The sequence below is a fragment of the Lepisosteus oculatus genome, chromosome 9 (genome assembly GCF_040954835.1).
Source record: "Lepisosteus oculatus isolate fLepOcu1 chromosome 9, fLepOcu1.hap2, whole genome shotgun sequence".
NCBI classification, from domain to species: domain Eukaryota; kingdom Metazoa; phylum Chordata; class Actinopteri; order Semionotiformes; family Lepisosteidae; genus Lepisosteus; species Lepisosteus oculatus.
Genome location: NC_090704.1, coordinates 130,777 through 149,931, shown reverse-complemented (window position 1 = coordinate 149,931; position 19,155 = coordinate 130,777). Strand labels below are relative to the sequence as shown.

The following is a 19,155-nucleotide window of genomic DNA, read 5'->3' as shown; positions in this document are numbered from 1 at the left end:
AAATAAGCTGCACAGCACTGGGGGGAGGAAAAACCTCATTTAACTGAAAGGAAACCTCCGGGAATCCACGGCTGAGAGCTACCCCTTCCTCCGGGGTATAAACCTTTATTGGGTGGAGGAAGAGGGGGGTAGAGAAGAGCTCCGGAGACTAAAAACAAAAAAGTACACAAGCACAAACACAACAGACAAAAACCTGGGAAAGACCAGGGAGACAAACCAAAAAAAAATAGGAACCAAAAACAGGTAGGAACCAAACTTCCGAGACACAGAGAGCAGGGGGGACCAAAAAGGAGGGGAAACCAGGAAGAAAAAAATCAAAACAAAAGGCAAAAAACAAGAAAAAAAACACAAAAACCCCGGGGAAAAATACCGCAGACTGGGCAAATGGCACGTTCACATTCTAACGCTGATATCGGAGTGGACAACCTGAGGAAAGCCAGACCGAAGTCCGCTCACAGACACAGATGGCCGGAGTGATATCCAGCGAAAAGAATGGAGGAACGGCAGAAAGCTTACCATTCTATCACTGATATCGGAGAGAGCAAGACCAGGAAGAGCCAGGCACGAGAACCCGCTCCAGACACAGAAGCTCGGAGTGATATCCAGTAATAAGAATAGGCAAGCCAGCTCAACATTCAATCATTGATATCGGAGTGATCTATCCGAGGAAAGCCAGGTACAGGACCCGCTCACAGGCACGGAAGATCGGAGTGATATCCAGTGATTAGAATAAAGGAACTGAAAAAAAAAACGCCGCTCGCGGGGTCAGAAGGTGGCTCAGCATTCTGTCACGGACGTCCAAAGGGACTAACCGTGGGGAGCAGGAGAGCGGAAAAAGACCCATATGCGTAGCGGCGAGACGGGAAAAAGGCCCGGGCTCATTAGTGCAAAGAGTTCAGGTATGCCGTATAGAAACCTATGCCCTCAGGGAGCGGACGTGGGGCGCCCTAGTGCTAGGCGGGTCTCAGGACATCCGAACCTCAATGCTGAGCGAGGACAGGGAGCAAGACCCGGAAATATATAGCCCAAGGGAAAGAGAGGGACAGGAAGGACAGCAGACCGGAAACTAGGGACAGGACAGAGAAGGAGCACCCTCTGGTGGCAGAGGGCGTGACATTTACTCTACCAGTCCAAATCCCATGGAAGTCTGATCCACTCCTAGTTTTACTCTACTTCTATTAAGGTTTCTTCAGCCTGGGCTGCATATCTAGATAGCAATTTTATCTTACCGTTTGTTTTTGTGACCCCCTGGGTTTCTGACCTACTGCTTCTTATCTCCGATCTCGCTGTAGCATTACGACTTGTATTACATTTGCCTAGTTTTCTCTCTTACTCTCCACACAGGGTCTTTCCATACCTTTTTCTCTCTTAGTACGTAACATTAATGTTTTATTTTTTTCAGGAGTGTAGTTTATTTTTTTCTTGTGATGTGTGATTATTTTGACCAAATAAAACAGAAATACTGTTAAGGTTGCTGTTCTGTTTGGTTACACAGCATGTAATCAGTGAAGTGTTTTTTTATGGTGTTGACTTTATACAGATGCAGCCATTCAAAATACTCGGTACAAACCTGTACCGCATGCAACTACCCACAAGTCACTACGGTGTACCACGGGACGTGATTGGCTGGCCAAAATGACCGACAGGGGCACTCGTGGTGCATTGGTCGTTAGTGAAAAGATTTAATCATTTAATCTCTTTACTGTACACGTTTTAATCCACTTAGTATTGGTTATTTATATGGAATTTTACAACAAAAGGGAAATTATAGTAGCTGAGCATAAAAAGAAGAGGAGCATAACGCATCTGATTATATTAAATTAGGAACATAGTATATGGCTGTGCATGGCTGGTATTGGTAGTTTAAAGAAAAAATACACACCAATATTTCACTTCTCCCTAAACATTTTAAGCATCAAAGTCTTACATGTGGTTATTTCGGAAATGTTTATATGTGCTCTTTCTGACCATATTAAGTTCATATAAGTTTATATGTGAAAAGTGGTGATGTTTTAACCTTTTCTGTGAAACTGCTCATTATCGACATAAACAAAAGCATACTTTTAGAATTTGATTAATAGAGAATATAATACGGAATCGTGTATCTAAAGAAAGTAATAATGTTATAATTATATTCATATACAGTAGCTCAAACAGTAATATAAGACTTTCTATGGATATGTGTACTTCAGTTTCAGTGCTTTCCATGCGACTGTGTCTGTGGTGTGATGGCTTAAGTAACTTACTTATAAGCCTGAGGTCTGGTGTTCTAACCAACTATTGATATGAGTTTTCTTTTAACAAATAAACATTTCTTTGAAAAACTAAAATAGCAAACGTTATGGACACTACTGTATATTGACATTTTTATATTTCTAAATATCACAGCTGTTCGAAGCTAAGCATTTATTTATAACAACAAATAATTTGAAGCTTCTACTACTGTCGTTATTACGGATAATAAACATTATCGACACTATATTGAATTTGTTGCTTTTCTAAATATCACAAAACATTCAAAGCTAAGTGATTACCATTTTCCATGACTACTTGCGCTCATTATCACAGTAAAAGAAACTCATAATTTTCATTTAATTATTTACGCAAAAAGTCACGAGAGGCCGTGCTATATCGTGAATATAGTCAAAGTTAAAAGGTTTTGTCAGGCCTGACGCGATGCGGAAGGCCGGCAACCTTTTAACTGTGACTATATCCACAATATAGCACAGGCCTCGAGTGCCTTTTTGCTTTTATAAAACAGTCCCCAAATATGCGAGTGCTGTATAGAATGAATTTTAATTAAAAAAAAATATTTAACAAAAAAATTAAGATGTTTACGTTCCTCCACCTGAGAATATAATCCCTCACTGCTACACCATGTGTTGCTACACAATGTAGAAACACAGCCACAAGCACCATTAGCTAGCAAAGAGGACATTAGCTGGCCAATATGATAAATACAGGGGAAAAAGACCTGCTGATCTCTTCTACATACCAGGAAGAGAACATATGATGTTTTCTGTTTGAAAGGTGTGTTGTCTTTATGTAATTCATGTATTTTTAACGTTTAATTAAGAAGAAAAAAACTTAAAGCATACACAAAGATTCTAAGCTGATCATGAGGAAGATCATCCATTTTTCACGCATTAAAAGTGGTTATTAACTATCGAAACCTGTTTTTATAGCTTTTAAAATCATGTAATGTCTAAGTTAAGCAGGAACACAGCATTATATCTCATTGTATCTAAAGAAATAAATAATGAAATAATTATATTCATATACTGTCTGGAGGAATAAACTGAAGAGTTAGTTAAAGCAACACTGACAATAGTATTAATAATGTAGTGTTTTCAGGTTCATGCCCTACCAGCTGAGGAATTGAACTCAGGCCCTCAGCATCACTCAACAGGGAAGAAGCCAGTCGAGCTACAGTGGGACCTGCCCTGAACACCAACGGACCAGGTCCCTTCTATTCATATGAAAAGCAATGACGCCACCGCACTGGCAAGCCCTCAGTCACCTGACCAGCGAATGCACTGCATCAGAGAGTCAGTATAGCTCCTGGGAAATACATTTTTCCAGCATCAAAGTTTAACTCGTTCAGAGCGCCCTACAAACTCGAAGTGTTTCATTTTGAACTGAAGACCCTCACACCTGAAGATGGCTTCACAGCCGAAACGTTGCGTTTTCTCTCTTTATTTTTTCACCATGGAATAAACCTATTACTTGTTCCTTTGCAGACAACGCAGGCTGATGCAGCCACCCACCATGTAGTAGTGGCTACAGTGATAATAGAAGTGGGTAATGTCATCCCCATTAAACAATGTGCTTATCATGCAAGTTCTGCTAAACTAAAAATTAATAAAAATAATTGCTTACACTTATATAGTGCTTTTCTGGACACTCCACTCAAAGCGCTTTACAGGTAATGAGGTCTCCCCTCCACCACCACCAATGTGCAGCATCCACCTGGATGATGCGACAGCAGCCATAGTGCGCCAGAATGCTCACCATACACCAGCTATCAGTGGGGAGGACAGCAGAGTGATGAAGCCACTTTCTTGAGGTTCTCTGCTGTCTGGGGGATGACCAGGCCTTTGCTGCCAAGGGAGGACGTTCACCAGGACTGGAGTCCAGATGCAGCAGACTGGGTAGTGGGTTCTGTCTGCCAAGATCTGCTTGGGGAATCATGTGCCTGTTCCAATTCCAGAAGCCAATGGACTCATCAGAGGAGCATCAAAGCTGCTTCAGAAGTTCCTAACAACAAAGGCAGAGAAAGGGAGGGAGGTCTTTGGTGGGTTAATTGTGGGCAGGAAAGAGGTTCAGGTGCTATTCATGGTACAACAAGAGCTGCATGAAGCTCTAAGTGAATCTCTGCACACCAGCCTTGTAATGGCTGTTAGGACCATGGCTTGTAACTTCAGCACCTGAGCCACCTGGCAGGGAGGAGACAAAGTGACTTCTAGTGCTGGAATTGAGATAGAGTTGGCAGTTGGTAACTTTGTAGCTGTTTTGCACATTCTAGGCCATTTGAAAAGCAGAGTTTGAGAGACTCAAAGGTCATGCAATGATTTATTTGCATGGGTGCACACATGTATGTAAATCTTGCATTGGCTGTAGAGTAAAACTGAATTGAGCACATAAGGTAGAAATGAATAAAAGGAAAACTAATGCCATCCACTCACTTGGAAAAGATGGATTGGTTTAGCTGAGTGACGCTCTTTTTTGGTACCTGCACAGAAAGCCCTTTTGTCATGGGAGGGGATTTCCTACAGAATGAGGTAGGAGAAAGATGGGGGTTGTTTGTTCTGTTTTGTGAGAAGGGATATGTTATGCGTCTTTGTAAATTCTTTGCCAGAAAATGTCCTCATGTATAGAAAATCTATATTTGTTTTGTTGGTGTGGGATGATTAAAAATGGCTAAATGTACTGAGTCAGTTTTCTTTTGTTTCTTGTATGCTGATTGTGGTTGTACAAGGTGCTATATTGAGTTTATACTGGCACTGGACCTGCTTTTCCCTACATTTTTATTTAGAAATCGTGCTCCCTAAATTATGTTTCTTTGGTTTTACAATCAATTTTTACTACTGGGGGTTTAGGTCACACTCTTTGGGTACATTTATTTTACATTTATTTGGGTACATTCCTCAGCATAGAGGATGTTTATAAGCAGTTATAATTTTATTTTTAGTGATCTAAGCATTTTTATACATTCCTGTATTATGAAAACCTGTGGTATTTGTGGAGAAAGTAGGTGAGCTTTAAGGTATATATTTTAGACATTGATGGTGTAAAACACAGAATTGAAATGCAGTTTGGGGTTTTTAAATGTTTTTAAATTTGCCACTGGGTGATTTGTGCATAGTGAAATAGTGTAGAAATGAATATGCACATTTATTCCCATTTGTTTATATGCGGGGGTGGCATTATGCAGGGGTGTGCCCAGTGTGGAGGTGGAGGCCTGGTAGAAGGGTAACCCCTTGTCTTTGTAGTCCCAGCTGTCTTGGCTTCCAGCTCATGAGCCCCAGCTGGGCGGGTCCTATAAAGGCACACTGGACACCCTCTGAGAAGAGCAGAGCCACCCCTGGATGATGGTGTTTTTGCACCATCAGTCCTACTGAGGATTGTACCTGTCTTAGGTTTCCATCTTCTGTTTTGCCTGTCCCTTTATGCCCTTTCATAGGGGCAGGCAAACTCATGCATCTTGTTATGCACAGACTGGACCCCACTGAACAGCAAATGTCCAGTCTGCTGACTGCTGTGCTAGCAGTTGTTTTCCCCAAGCTGGACCCCATTAGGTAGGTTAAGCCCAGCTTGTAGGTAACATGGCAGTCGCTCACTTTATTTTCTCACTTTTGTATTGTTTTTGTTCCCAGCTAACCTCACACTGGTGCTTCTGTTTCCTCAGCTGGGGTGTTGACTTTTTACTGGTGCTCTCCGTGGTGCCTCCCACTATACACTTTCATTTAAGAGTAATTGCTGTATAATTTCAGTTTTCCATTCCATTTCAAGTGAAAATGTCTGAAAAGCAGTTTACTTAAGTATGTTGTGTAGTATATCAGGTTTATTGCATTTGCGGTGAATTGGGGTGCTGGCATTACTAAGTCTCTCTTAATGTAACAGTTGATGTCTTTTAAAGGGGTACAAAAGTGTGGGAATGAGATAGTACTACTGCTACAGATCAAGCCATTTCATACTGTATGGGTTGAGACTGCATTGCAAAGGAAAGTTCTATTTTTGTAACACCTTGTTTGTGAAATATTTATGTAACTAGTTAGTGTGAAATTGTTATAGGTGCAACAGTTTAAGATTACAGAGTAGACCAACGGCAGGAATATAATAGTTTATTTATGAAAAAAGGAGTTGTCAGAATTGTATGGAGTTGTCGAGGTTGCAGTTTGGGGTAGAGACAACTCCTAGCCATGCTGGCAGTACAATGGGTTAAATTCAAAAGAGGTTAATGGTCTAGAAAATGTAAGTGTTATACAGTTTTAAACTGTAATTAGATTGTTTGGTTAGTGAGGTCTGGTTTAAATGACTGATAACTGCCAACTAGGAGGTATAAATCAATTTACAATGGTTTAACCATACACCTCACTGCACTGATGAAGACTGGGTGGGATGCCAGTCCATTCCTCAGGTTTCATCATGCCAAAATGCAATTAACCTACCTCAATGCTCCTGGACTGTGGCAGAAAACCTCACTACTTGGAGGAAACCCACAACCAACTGGAGAGAAAATTACATGAGCACCCAAAACTAGTTTTGAACTAGTTTTCATAAATAAAATGTAATGTGTAGAAAAATAAACTGGTGACACAAGGACCATGTGTAAGGAGTGTTTATTTTTATGAGCACAGGGTAGATGAGTCATTGACAACCACAATGATGTCCTGGAGAGGAGCAAGAATGTGCACATTGACTTTAGCAATGGTATGTATCATTCATAGGGTACATAAAAATAGTCTGGTTTAGCATGAGTAATTATCTTGTCAAACTGTTGGGTTGCTAGTTGATTCACAGCAGCCTTTTATTCATCATTTTTAAAAGAATCCAGGGTGTTCAGCTCAAGGACTTGCCATGTAGTGTTTTCCAGACCATCACGGCAGTTGTGACATGTCTCCCATTCTTGCCTCCAAAGTCCTCCAGATTAACAAACAATAGGTACGTGAATCTTATTTTGAAGGGGGTGAGAGGAAATTATATGAAAAGGTCAGATCCAGATCCGGCTTAAAGTTCAACTGCTTTTAGACGTAATTAAATTGAAGGAAACGGTGACATGCTATGTTCTGAAAAATTTTAAATGTCACTCTAGTTGTGCCATACTCATATGAGCCATGGGAGATTAGTAGTTATTGTACTTATCAAGATTGTGTTGATTTATTACTCTTCTGTTTTCGGTGCGGTAGCTAAAGTGCTCAGTTTATACAAACTATTAGGGCTTAGGGGTCTTTTTCTCCAATCCCAGAGGTTAAAGTGTGTATTGGTTCAGTCCAGCACAGAATTTAAGGACCTTTAAAATTATAATGTAGTCCATTTCATTAGTTAAATTCCAGGTTTTCAAGTATCTTATCTTGTTTTTCTTATAACCTTTTAAAGTTAATTACACTATAATAATAATTGCTTACACTTATATAATGATTTCCTGGACACTCCACTCAAAGTGCTATACAGGCAATGGGGACTCCCCTCCACCACCGCCACCAATGTGCAGCCTTACCTGCATGATGCAAACGCAGCCATAGTGTGTCAGAACTCTCAGCACACACCAGGTCTCACTGTGGAAGAGAACAGAGTGATGAAGCCAGCTCAGAGATGGGGGTTATTAGGAGTACATGATCAGTAGGGGCCAGTGGGAAAATAGACCAGGACACCAGGGTAATACCCCAACTCTTTTTGAGAAATGCCCTGGGAGTTTTAATGACCATAGGATCTCAGTTTTACTTTTCATCTGAAGGACTGTGCCTTTTTACAGTGTAGAGTCCCCATCACTATACTGGGGCATTAGGACCCACTAGACTGAAAGGTGAGTGCCCCCTGCAAGCCCAAATAACAGCTCTTCCAGCAGCAACCTTAGTTTTTCCCAGGAAGTCTCCAATTCAGGTATTGACCAGGCTCACATCTGCTTAGCAGTGTGATATGGCTGCTGGCAAGATAATGAAATAGGTCCTCTTAATTAATATGGGGCTGTTTGGAAGTTTCCAAAAATTATAAAGTCAGTAGAAACTTTAACAAGTATGAGTTGGCTATTACAAAAAAGGTAGTAGATTGGGTTTTTAAATATCAAGCTAAAAGTAAAAGTACTTTTCTCAACAAAAGTTTTGTAGCAGCAGCCAAGTGAATTTAATCTAAGCACTCCTTCTCTAAAATAAAGTTTGTAAGAAAAAATATGGGACTAACCAGCAAATGAAAGATTTGTCCCAAAATCAGTAAAGAAACAGTACTCACCACTCTCCTCAGCTCCTGGACTCTTGAATGAAAACAGAGGCACAGGGAGTCTGCTCTTTTATCCTCTGAGCTGGGCTGGCTCCTCCCCCTCAGAATGTACCAAGTCCAGCGAAGGGTAAAACCTTCATAGCTGACAGCTATAGTGAATGGCTGAAAACAAGATTAAATTAACAAGATACAAGCCAGCAGCCATATCACCCAGCGACTCACAACTGGCAACCTACTGAAGCTAAGCAGGTGTGAGTGTGGTCAGTACCTGGATGGAGACCTCCTGGGGAAAACTAAGGTTGCTGCTGGAAGAGGTGTTAGTGGGACCAGCAGGGGGTGCTCACCCTGTGGTCCATGTGGGTCCTAATGCCCCAGTATAGTGATGAGGACACTATACTGTAAACAGGTGCTGTGCTTTGGATGAGATGTAAAACCAAGGTCCAGACTCTCTGTGGTCATTAAAAATCCCACTGTGTTTCTTGTAAAGAATAGAGGTGTAACCCTGGTGTCTTGGCAACATTTCCCATTGACCCTTACCAATCATGGTCTCCTAACAATCTCCATTTATGAATTGGCTTCATCACTCTGCTCTCCTCCCCACTGAGAGCTGGTGTGTGGGGAGTGGACTGGCTCATCATCCAGGTGGGGCTGCACATTGGTGGTGGTGGAGGGGATCCCCATTACCTGTAAAGTGCTTTGAGTGGAGTGTCCAGAAAAGCACTATATAAGTGTAAGCAATTATTATTATAAATCAAAAGATATTCAAACTCAATATAATAGGTCTATTCATTTGAAGACAGATTCTAAATGTATCATTTTTTGGGTTAAATAAAGTGCAACTGATTGAATCTTATGAGTGGGATACTATTCATTGATTCTTCCTGTTTTCACTTTTGAGCTTCTCTGTGTTTGGTGATCAAGAGATTTATACAGAAGTAAGCATTCAAAGTGCATGTTTAAATATTAATATGGAATTTTACAACTAAAGGGGAATTTTGGTAACTGAGCATAAAAATAACAGGAGCATAATGTCCTTCAAGATCATATTATCATAAAAGATATTAATATAGGAATATAAACATTATATTTAATGTCCATGGCTGATAGTGGTAGCTTAAATAAACAGTACACAACAATTTCCCACTTTACAAACATTTTATGCATCAAAGTCTTTAACTGTCACTTACTGTGGTTATTTTGGAAAAGTTTTGATGTGCTCTTTCTGACTATATTTGTAGTTTAAAATACTATTCTAATATATAAGTATATGTATTTTCTATGAATCCTTGCTGTTTTTATTCCAGTAAAAAAGTGTACTTTTTAGAATCTGCTTAGTAGGGAATATAATATGGAATCATGTAGTAAAATAAATTAGTAATGATATTAATAGATAAAAAGATGATACATTTATATAACTGATGGTATTACCGTAGTCCACTTTCTTTGTTAATTTTTTATTTTTTTTGACTCGTTCACTCTTGATTCCTTTCGATACATTTTGACCTGTCTGTTTCAGCAATGATTGCAAATGCTCTGTTGGTGTAGTGGGTTTGGGGGGTGGGTCCCTCTGTGGGAGAGCTGGGTTCAGTTCCTGCTTAGGGCACATGTTTGTTTTCTAATAAACAGTCTCATTAAAAAGTAAATAGTAGGTACACTATATTTTTATATAACTGCAAAAAAAGACACACAGCGTTCAAACCATAAGCATGTTAAAAATAGGTTTAGATAGTAAAAATTCTTAATGCATGCAAAAGGGTAGAGCATGCTACATTACGGTCCATGAGCAGTCTCTCGGGGGCTGGTTAGCTCATTTGGTAAGCATGTGGTGCTGATAACCCAAAGGTTGTGGGTTCGATCCCCATATGAGCAAGGAAATCCCCTTTTCCTTGGGCCAGTGCAGTGGCTCTGTGGCTGGGAGAGGAGTCCTATGCCATTGGGCTCCTGAGTGAACCCCCAACTGTTCTGGGGGCACTGTAAAAATGGCTGACCCTGTGCTCTGACCCCCAGCTTCTCTCCCTGTCTGTGTGTCTCATGGAGAGCAAGTTGGGGTCTATGAAAAGACAAATTCCTAATATCAAAAAATCATATATGGCCAACGCAGTGATCTTATTTATTTTCCATTACCTCGATAGGGACAAGTTTTAATAATTAAATGTCAAATTGTTTCAAAAATATCACAGTTCCATATTAACATTATTATCAAGTGGTATTAATTCATAATAACAGGAAGTGGTGTTTTTACTATACAGTCTTAGAAAAGTATAAAACATTATGACTTTTTATGAAGTACAGTATATAATCTTTATAATGGTAGAAGCAACATGTTTAAACGTTTCCATAAGTCACCAAGTTAAAGATTTTGATGCATAAAAATATGTATGAAGAAGGTGGAATACTGTTGTGTACATTTTATTATTTAGCTACTACTACCACCTACTGAGTGTACATTATTTATACATTACATTATGCTTCTGTTTTTAATTTACAGTATAATATTAAACCTTTTTATATTTCCAACTGAGCAATCTTATTTTTATTAAATCTACCTACTTTTTAAGTACTTTAATATTTAACATGCTGTCATACACAGTATACAATTCGATTTCTATTACTGAAAAAAGATTGAACATCCCCTTTGAATGGGATTCAAAATCAGGCATTTTCTGGTGACTGTCCAAATGTTCCACAAAGTAGTGTAGTCCCACAACTGAGTATTTGTAAAAAGTTTTGGTACCCAGCAGATCATGAACCTCTTAAGTACCCCTGCATAGTCACCCATGCATTCTGAATGGTTGGATCTGTAGATGGGCTGGCTAATACTTAGTCATTGGAAACTGGTGTGTCACATTATAAGCAATATGGTTTTGCTAATTGACCATTTCGAGGAGATGTTGGGATAGGTTCTTGCTGAATTAGCCACAACTCTGAGTTAATCATGAGGGTTTAAAAGACACAGCATTGGGCTCAGTAGTCATTCTGTTTCTGGCTCCTGCAAGGGTAGGAGCTCTTGGCTTGCAGCTGTGGTGGCCCGAAGACTGCGGAGAAAGGCAAGTGGTTTTGATGTGTTTGGGTAGTAATTTGAAAAAGTTTGAAGGTTGAAGGTGTTTAGAATATTTGTGCACTGTGAGTTTGAGAAGGTTTTTGGTATGTGTTGGGTGGAAAGGTGGCATATTCAGTTGAAACTTAACTTTCTTCTAAAGACTGTCCAAATGTTCCACAAAGTAGTGTAGTCCCACAACTGAGTATTTGTAAAAACTTGTGGTACCCAGCAGATCCTGATCCTCTAAGTAACCCCCGGCATTATCCCCTGTGCATTCTGAATGGCTGGATCTGTAGGTGGGCTGGCTAATACTTGTTTAGTCATTGGAAACTGGTGTGTTGCAATATGGCTTTGCTAATAGACCATTTCAAGGAGATGTTGGGATAGGGTCTTGGTGAATTAGCCACACCTCTGAGTTAATCATAAGGGTTTTAAAGACAGCCTGGGGGCTGGTAGTCATTCTGTTTCTGGGCCTGTAAGGGTAGGAGCTCTTGGCTTGCAGCTGTGATGTCCTGAAGGCTGATGTGGAAGGTGGGTGGTTTTGATGTGTTTGTTGGCTTTGGGTTGTAATTTGAAAAACAACTTGAAGGTGTTAAGAATATTTAATGTGAGTTTGGGAAAGCTTTTGGCATGTGTTTGGTGGAAAGGAAGCATATTCAGTTGAAACTAGACTTTCTTTGAAAGACTCTGAAGAAACATGTCTACTGAAATCTGGATTTTTTTTTTCCTCTTTAAATTGAAATGTTTTCACCCATGGGTTATCTTCAATAAGATGGGCTTTCCAAAGGCTGGTAGATGAGGATTTAAACCTCTCAGGACCTGAATTTGTTAATTTTCCTTGCTTTTTGTAAGCATTCAAAGAAATAAGACAATACAATCCTGGATGAGTGCTTTCACAAAGACGGCAGGTAAGAGAATACACATTTTAGGGGTTGGCAAGAAGGTAGTATTTTTAGATCAGGGTCAGTGTTCTGGGAAGATTTGAGTTGGAGAAATTGAGATGTATGTTTGGGGTGTGTAATTGATTTTTGTTGTATATCTAAAGTAATTTTTGATGGCAAGTTGACATTTGGAATAATTACATGATGGTTTTTCCATTCAGATGGGAGAAGAATGAGGAGTTAAAGGGTTAGGGACTAATTTGGTCAAATGTTTTTAGTTATGTCTGGCATTTAAAGCTTGTTGAATTGTGAATATTGTACTGGAGGTAAAGTATGTTGGTTTTTTTTTTTTTTTTTTTTTTTTTTTTTCATACAATGTAAAACTGAAGTTGGAGCATTTCTTTCTCTTTGATTGTGGAGGTAGTTTAGTTGTTTCTTAATGGGGAAACTGCACAATTACCTTTTATTTGCAAGGGGTTTTCTGTGGGAAGGGAGTTCTTGGTTTTGGGGGAGGGTTTGTTATGAATTGAAGTATTGTTTTGATGTTTAATATAATTGTAAACTAATCTTAAAGTTGTTTTTTTTTCTACTTAGGTCATTTTGTGGGAGGTGGTGGCCAGATCTTTGTTTCCATGGGTACCTGTATGTCTGCATGGAGTGTGGTGCAGATGTGGGAGATGGTGTCCATCTTCCAAGAGGTGTTTGTAGTGTGAGATTTTGTAGTATTTCCTATTTCCTGACCATAATTGGAACAGAAGGTGAAAATGATGTGCATCTTGAAGAGGCCTCATCAGGAGCAGCTTTTCAGTGGACCTTTTTCCTCTGCCAGTGTTTCAACCTAACTGTAAAATTTGTTTTTAATTATTTGTAATGCAATGTACTTGAAATAGTTTAATGCTCACTGAATCTTATGTTGCCAATTGTCATGATGTAGTATTGTAATTTGAGCACAAAGTTTCTGGGGGTGCTCTTTGAGGATTTGTATTGATGGCAGGAAAAAAATGTGGGTATGTTTGTTATACAATGTTGTTTTAAGCTGTACTGTATTTTTAGTGATTTGAGAAATCATCCTTTGTGCGTTTTTATTTTCAAATGAGCTAGAATGCATGTTCTTTTTTTTAAACAGCAGTGTTTGATTGTTTAGGTTTTGCTGAAAGTATGTAAATTGTAATGTTAACACCCTTTCATAGCTTGAAGAGGGAGATGGTAAGTACCTTTTTGTGTGGGGGGGGGGGGGTTAGGAATAGCTTTTAGCTCAGTTTTGGCTTGCTGTTGTTAGCTTGTTATGGGTTAACTTTGCTTCTAACCCTAGAACCATACCACCATGTTCTGTGCATTGTTTTGAGCAAGTGAATGTGGGATCATTATAGCCGGTAATGTGGTCTTTTCTTGGATTGTAAAGAACTTGATTATGTTGGGGGGGAAAATGGTTTGTAAATTGTTTTGTATTGTTAAGGGCAATGTTCCTAACTGTAAACTTTGGTTTTTAATTAATTGTAATGCAATTTCCTGAAATAGTTTAATGCTCACTGAATGTTATGTTGCCAATTGTCTGATGTAGTATTGTAATTTGAGCACAATAAAGTTTCTGGGAGTGCTCTTTGAGGATTTGTATTGATGACAGAGAAATGTGGGTATGTTTGTTATACAATGTCATTTTGTACACCACAGTTGTAGATTTTGTGGTCATATTCCCAGTATATTAGTGGCTGGAGAACTTTTGTATAGAATCATATGTCTTGTTTTTTTGTGAGTGCTTTAACTGTTTCTCAATATAAATAAGCCCAATGATTAACTGCTTCAGGATGGAAACTACTACCAATGAAACCAGCGGTATAAGCAAGCAAAAAGAGATGGGTCCCTCTAAAGCACAGAGGCCATCAGGAGGGCAGAAACTGGAGCAGCTACCTGCCGTCATGGGACCTCCTGCAGATTGGGAACGGGTAAGGCAATTCGACACGAGCCCACTCCTCTTCCCACTGCTTACACCCCTATAACAAATAGTTTCAGGGTATTCAAGTACAGGATAAAGAGATGACAGGTGTTCCCAATTGGCTGAGGATACAACTCTCTCTCTGAGAAAGCACACAGAGGTGGACAAAGCAATTAAATGTGTTTACAAGTCATTTCCTCTGTTTCTGGTCTTTCTTTACATATCAGAAAAGTGAACTGGTGGCTGTTGGAAAGTGTCTGCTCCGTACGTAATATACATGTAAAAGATGTGATTAAATATCTTGGTATTAAGACTTTCAAAAAGGTGATTTGATGTTCTCTACCTTAGTAAAATTAAAAAAAAAACTTTTCATGGTTGTTATTTGTCAAACACGGGCAGAAGGAGGCCTAAATGCTACAGCGTTTAGAGCGAGCATCTAATACCGATACCAACAGTATTATTTACAAAATTAAGCAAAGTAGGTGATGTATGTTTCCCTAATTTAATCATTCAGGAACTAGGTATTGATGCTTTTAAGAAACTAACAGTATACCATCAGAAACATGGAAGAATTTACAACCTTTATTAGACTACAAGGAAAACAATTTAGTTATACTTGTACTAATAACTTCAGATCCCTCTCGCAATCTCACAATATCTTGTCAAACTATTTTGGAGCACCTCTTTGGGGAAAGTGAGTGGAATCAAACATGACTATTGTCAAACAGATTTTGTATGAATAATAAGGTTAAGGCATCAGTACAAAATTGTACATTGAATCGACCCGGTAAAGATACAGTGTGCATAGATTTAAAAGTAATATAGATGATAATTGTCTATCTCAAAGCAGCCCAGAAACCTTACGTTTGTTTTTGTTTTGTTCTGTTGTTAAAACACTCTGAACAGATCGGCAAAATGGTGTAAAGAAGGCTTCTAATTCTGACATTTCCTGTAGACAAATTGATGTTATTTTACTGCTCAATACTGCTGAACCGAATCTAAAATATAATGTATCATTGGCTTAATCATTATTCTTGCTCGTTATTAGATGTATAAATAGCCTAAAGATGAGAAATAATCGAAAATTGAATAATTAGACCGTATGTCGTAGTAGCAGATTGTACTTCTCGCCTAATTGATGTGGTCGAGCAGCACCACAATCGCCATACAATCCGTCCGTTCTCATGCTCTGACTTTCAGGTTGGGCAGTGGAATGGATTCCAGGGCAAACTCGTTCTTGTTTGATTATCCGTGTGAAATCTCGCCCAATATAACAGGTAAGCTCATGCACTGAAATTATGCGCTTCCAAATTGAAGCGACACGCATTTGAATAATTCAAAATACACACGAGGGAACGTCTCCAAACCATGTCTAAGTATCACAACATGAAAGCTGTGCGTACCTTATCTTTATTTGCCTGTATAATGTACTCCGGTGATCGGTAATGTAGTCTTGCGTGCATCGTAAAGGATTTATATTATTGCACGATAAAGGAAGAAGAAAACACAAGGAGGTCGAATTGATCAGCAGCGTGAGCCGACTCGCCGGTAAACACACTCTCCAGCGGTGTCTGGAGTTCACTAATAACTCTCTGCCCTGAAGGCCAGGTTTCCAGGAGCCCGCAGTGCTTGACGAGCAGAGAGCGGAACCACACCGAGCACAGCGACAGACCGATTCCACTGGATCCGGACTTCCGGCTACGGAAAACCCGGAGTGGATCAGCCTTCCACCGGACCCGGACTTCCGGCTACGGAAAACCCGGAGTGGATCGGCCTTCAACTGGATCCGGACTTCCGGCTACGGAAAACCCGGAGTGGATCGGCCTTTCCACCGGACCCGGACTTCCGGCTACGGAAAACCCGGAGTGGATCGGCCTTTCCACCGGACCCGGACTTCCGGCTACGGAAAACCCGGAGTGGATCGGCCTTCCACCGGACCCGGACTTCCGGCTACGGAAAACCCGGAGTGGATCGGCCTTCAACTGGATCCGGACTTCCGGCTACGGAAAACCCGGAGTGGATCGGCCTTCCACTGGATCCGGACTGCCGGTTACGGAAAACCCGGAGTGGATCTGCCTTCCACCGGACCCGGACTGCCGGCTACGGAAAACCCGGAGTGGATCGGCCTTCCACTGGATCCGGACTGTGAGCAGCTTTTGTCCAATCGGCGCTGAGATTTCAGCAGGAGGCGGGAGACAGGCTCTTGTCCAGTCACACAGCTTCAGTCCCGGGACTTTTCCGAATTCCGGCGGGCGGTGACACTTCCGAGAAATGTCCACTGGGTGGCGACAGAGATACACGAGTCCACGGAGCTGAGTCTCAAAGCGCTATCGGAAAGACTTGAAATCGGAAAGAAATACATTTGTTACATTTTAATCCCATTGAAAAGGAAGATGAAAATATCGTTTGTATTTTTAAACATTATTATACTTGCGCAACATAATTATTAAGGGAATGGTGTGAGAGGAGACCGTGTTTGAACAGTTTAAGACGGATGTAAAGACATTTTATTTCAGAATGTCTTTCTGAAATGTGTCTGTTTCTGTGTTGTAAGAACGTTGAAGCATGGACGGGCCTTATCTGCATTTACCTTGTTGAATCTTTTTTTCCATAAAATGTACATGTATTATTGCATGTACCCTGACAATACGACTGCTACGTTACGTTTTCTTGTATTTTTCGGTCTCATAACAAATACAAAAGTATGAGTCGATGACGTCAAAATGGTGTCGCCCACAGGGCTTATGGGTAATGTAGTCTCTGTAGTTCACTGGGCTGCCCTGCCCATGTGTTTCGCTGATTTCATTGAACATTAGAATGAATTATATTAATACAATTTCAGCGTATTTATCGTGTCTTGTATTTCTTTGTCTCTCTTATGTGTTCCCTTGTGTGTATGTTTTCTTGTATTTCACGTGTCTGCAGCGCTGGTTAATCGACCCGGCACATAAAGCAAACCCACTGTCCTCGTGTTTCTTAGCTCCCGTCTTGTTTGCAAACTTTTCTCCTGTGTTTATTTTACTTTGTCAATAAAACGTGGTTGCCGGGGAAACGGTGCTGCAGAAGTTGTTGCGAGCTGACCTCTAGGAGGTAAACAGTCGGCTTTTGTAATCTAATCAGCGAGCAAAGCAGAAACGTTAGTCTAAAAAGCGCTGGCTGGAGTATTTTGTGGACATTATGCAGAAGAAAAGGAAGAAACGGTGAGTCGCAGGCTGTCGGTAAATATCAGCGCTGGACACCAGACTCACACCGCTGGGCTCACTGATTCATGTAATCAAAACAGTAAGTTCTTTCCTCAGGCAGCTTCGTTAGAACATTTTAAATAGATGTAAAAGTGTATTTACAGACTATATCAGCCCTTATCTTTATTAACCTGGTTTAATCTTTTTTTCAGAAGTGTAAATATATTATACTATGTACCCCTGATGGAATTATTGATGTGCTATAAATATACTCTTGTTTGTATTGTATCTATTTTATTGCTACAATAAAAAGTTAAAAAGAACTGCACTTTCGAGAAATGTCCACTGGGCGGCGACAGAGATACACGAGTCTATGGCGGCGAGTCCAATAGCGCCTCCGTACAGATCCTCGTTGTGCAGAGATTGAAAATCAATAAAGATGATAACTGTGACGTTTGTGACAGCAACTCTGAAAGATAACGTAAAGAAGGAAACTAATATTGACATTACTTTTAAAGAAGTTAAATAATACTACATTTTAAACCTATTGAAAGTAATATGAAAATATCGTTTGTATTTAAAAAAATACGATACTTCCACGATATGATAATTAACGAAATGCTGTGAGAGGAGACCCATGTTTAAACACTTTAAAACGGATGTAAATGCGTCTGTACAGACAATTTGAAACATGTAAGGACCTCATCTGCTTTTGTTTACTATTAAACAAGATTACTTGTTTAATCATTTTCCATAACATGTACATGTATTATCGTATGTGCCCCTGACTATACTCTGTGTTATATGTATTCTTGTTTTTATGGCATGTATTGTTGTTATAATTAAAAATAAAAAGACGCGAATCGATTACGTCAAAAGGAAGTCGCCACAGGGCTTGTGGGAAATGTAGTCTCCATAGTGCTCTGGACTGCGCTCCACACGTGTTCCGCAGATTTGATTGAGCATCAGAATTAATTATACAATGTCAGTGTATTTACCGTGTCGCGGATTTCTATGTCTGTCTTACAAGACGGACTCGGCAGGAGCTGTTTCTTGCTCTCCGGAGTGAAGCTGCTCTGGGAAGAGACGAGCAAATCTTCAGACTTTGTAAATGAGACATCATGACAGCTGTGCCGACCTGCTCTTTATTGACCTGTTGAACCTGTTTGTGTAAAGAGCAGGAGTCTTGTGTACCCCTGATTGTGTTATGTGCACTCTAGTGTGTTTGCAGCGCTCGTCCTGCCTGGTTTATCAACTCGACACAGAAACAAAACCCACTGCCGTCGTGTCTGTGGGTTTCTGAGCTGTCTTGTCTTGTTTGCAAACTTTTCTCCTGTGTTTATTTTACTTTGTTAAATAAAACGTGGTTGCCGGGGCAACGGAGCTGCAGTAGTTGTTGCCGGAGCGGGTCTGACCTCCAGCAGGTCAACAGGGGGCTTTTTTAATCTAATCTGGGAGAAAAACAGAAACTTAAGAAACGTTAGTCTAAAAAGCGCTGGCTGCAGTATTTTGTGGAAGAAACGGTGACTCGCAGGCTGTGGGACAGGACTATCAGGGACACATCAGCGCTGGACACCAGCCTCACACCGCTGGGCTCACTGCACCATGAGCGAGTCCGTCGGCGCCTCCTCCTGCTGGGGTGTGTTACTGCAGGAGTGAGGAGTCTCCGGTCTCCGGTCGCGT

The 19,155-nt window shown here is 40.3% G+C and overlaps 2 long non-coding RNA genes across 2 annotated transcripts; one reads left to right on the top strand and one right to left on the bottom strand.

Annotated features, from left to right (window-relative positions):
* Positions 1–6,852: 6,852 nt before the first annotated feature.
* LOC107076706 (uncharacterized) lies at positions 6,853–16,009 on the bottom strand. Its single transcript, XR_011190537.1, has 4 exons — positions 15,694–16,009; positions 8,449–8,598; positions 7,721–7,778; positions 6,853–7,174 (listed from the first exon to the last, which is right to left on the bottom strand). It is a non-coding gene; the product is annotated as an uncharacterized lncRNA (long non-coding RNA).
* On the top strand, positions 11,421–13,392 carry LOC138241309 (uncharacterized). The gene is made up of 2 exons (XR_011190536.1): positions 11,421–11,483; positions 12,952–13,392. It is a non-coding gene; the product is annotated as an uncharacterized lncRNA (long non-coding RNA).
* Positions 16,010–19,155: the final 3,146 nt, after the last annotated feature.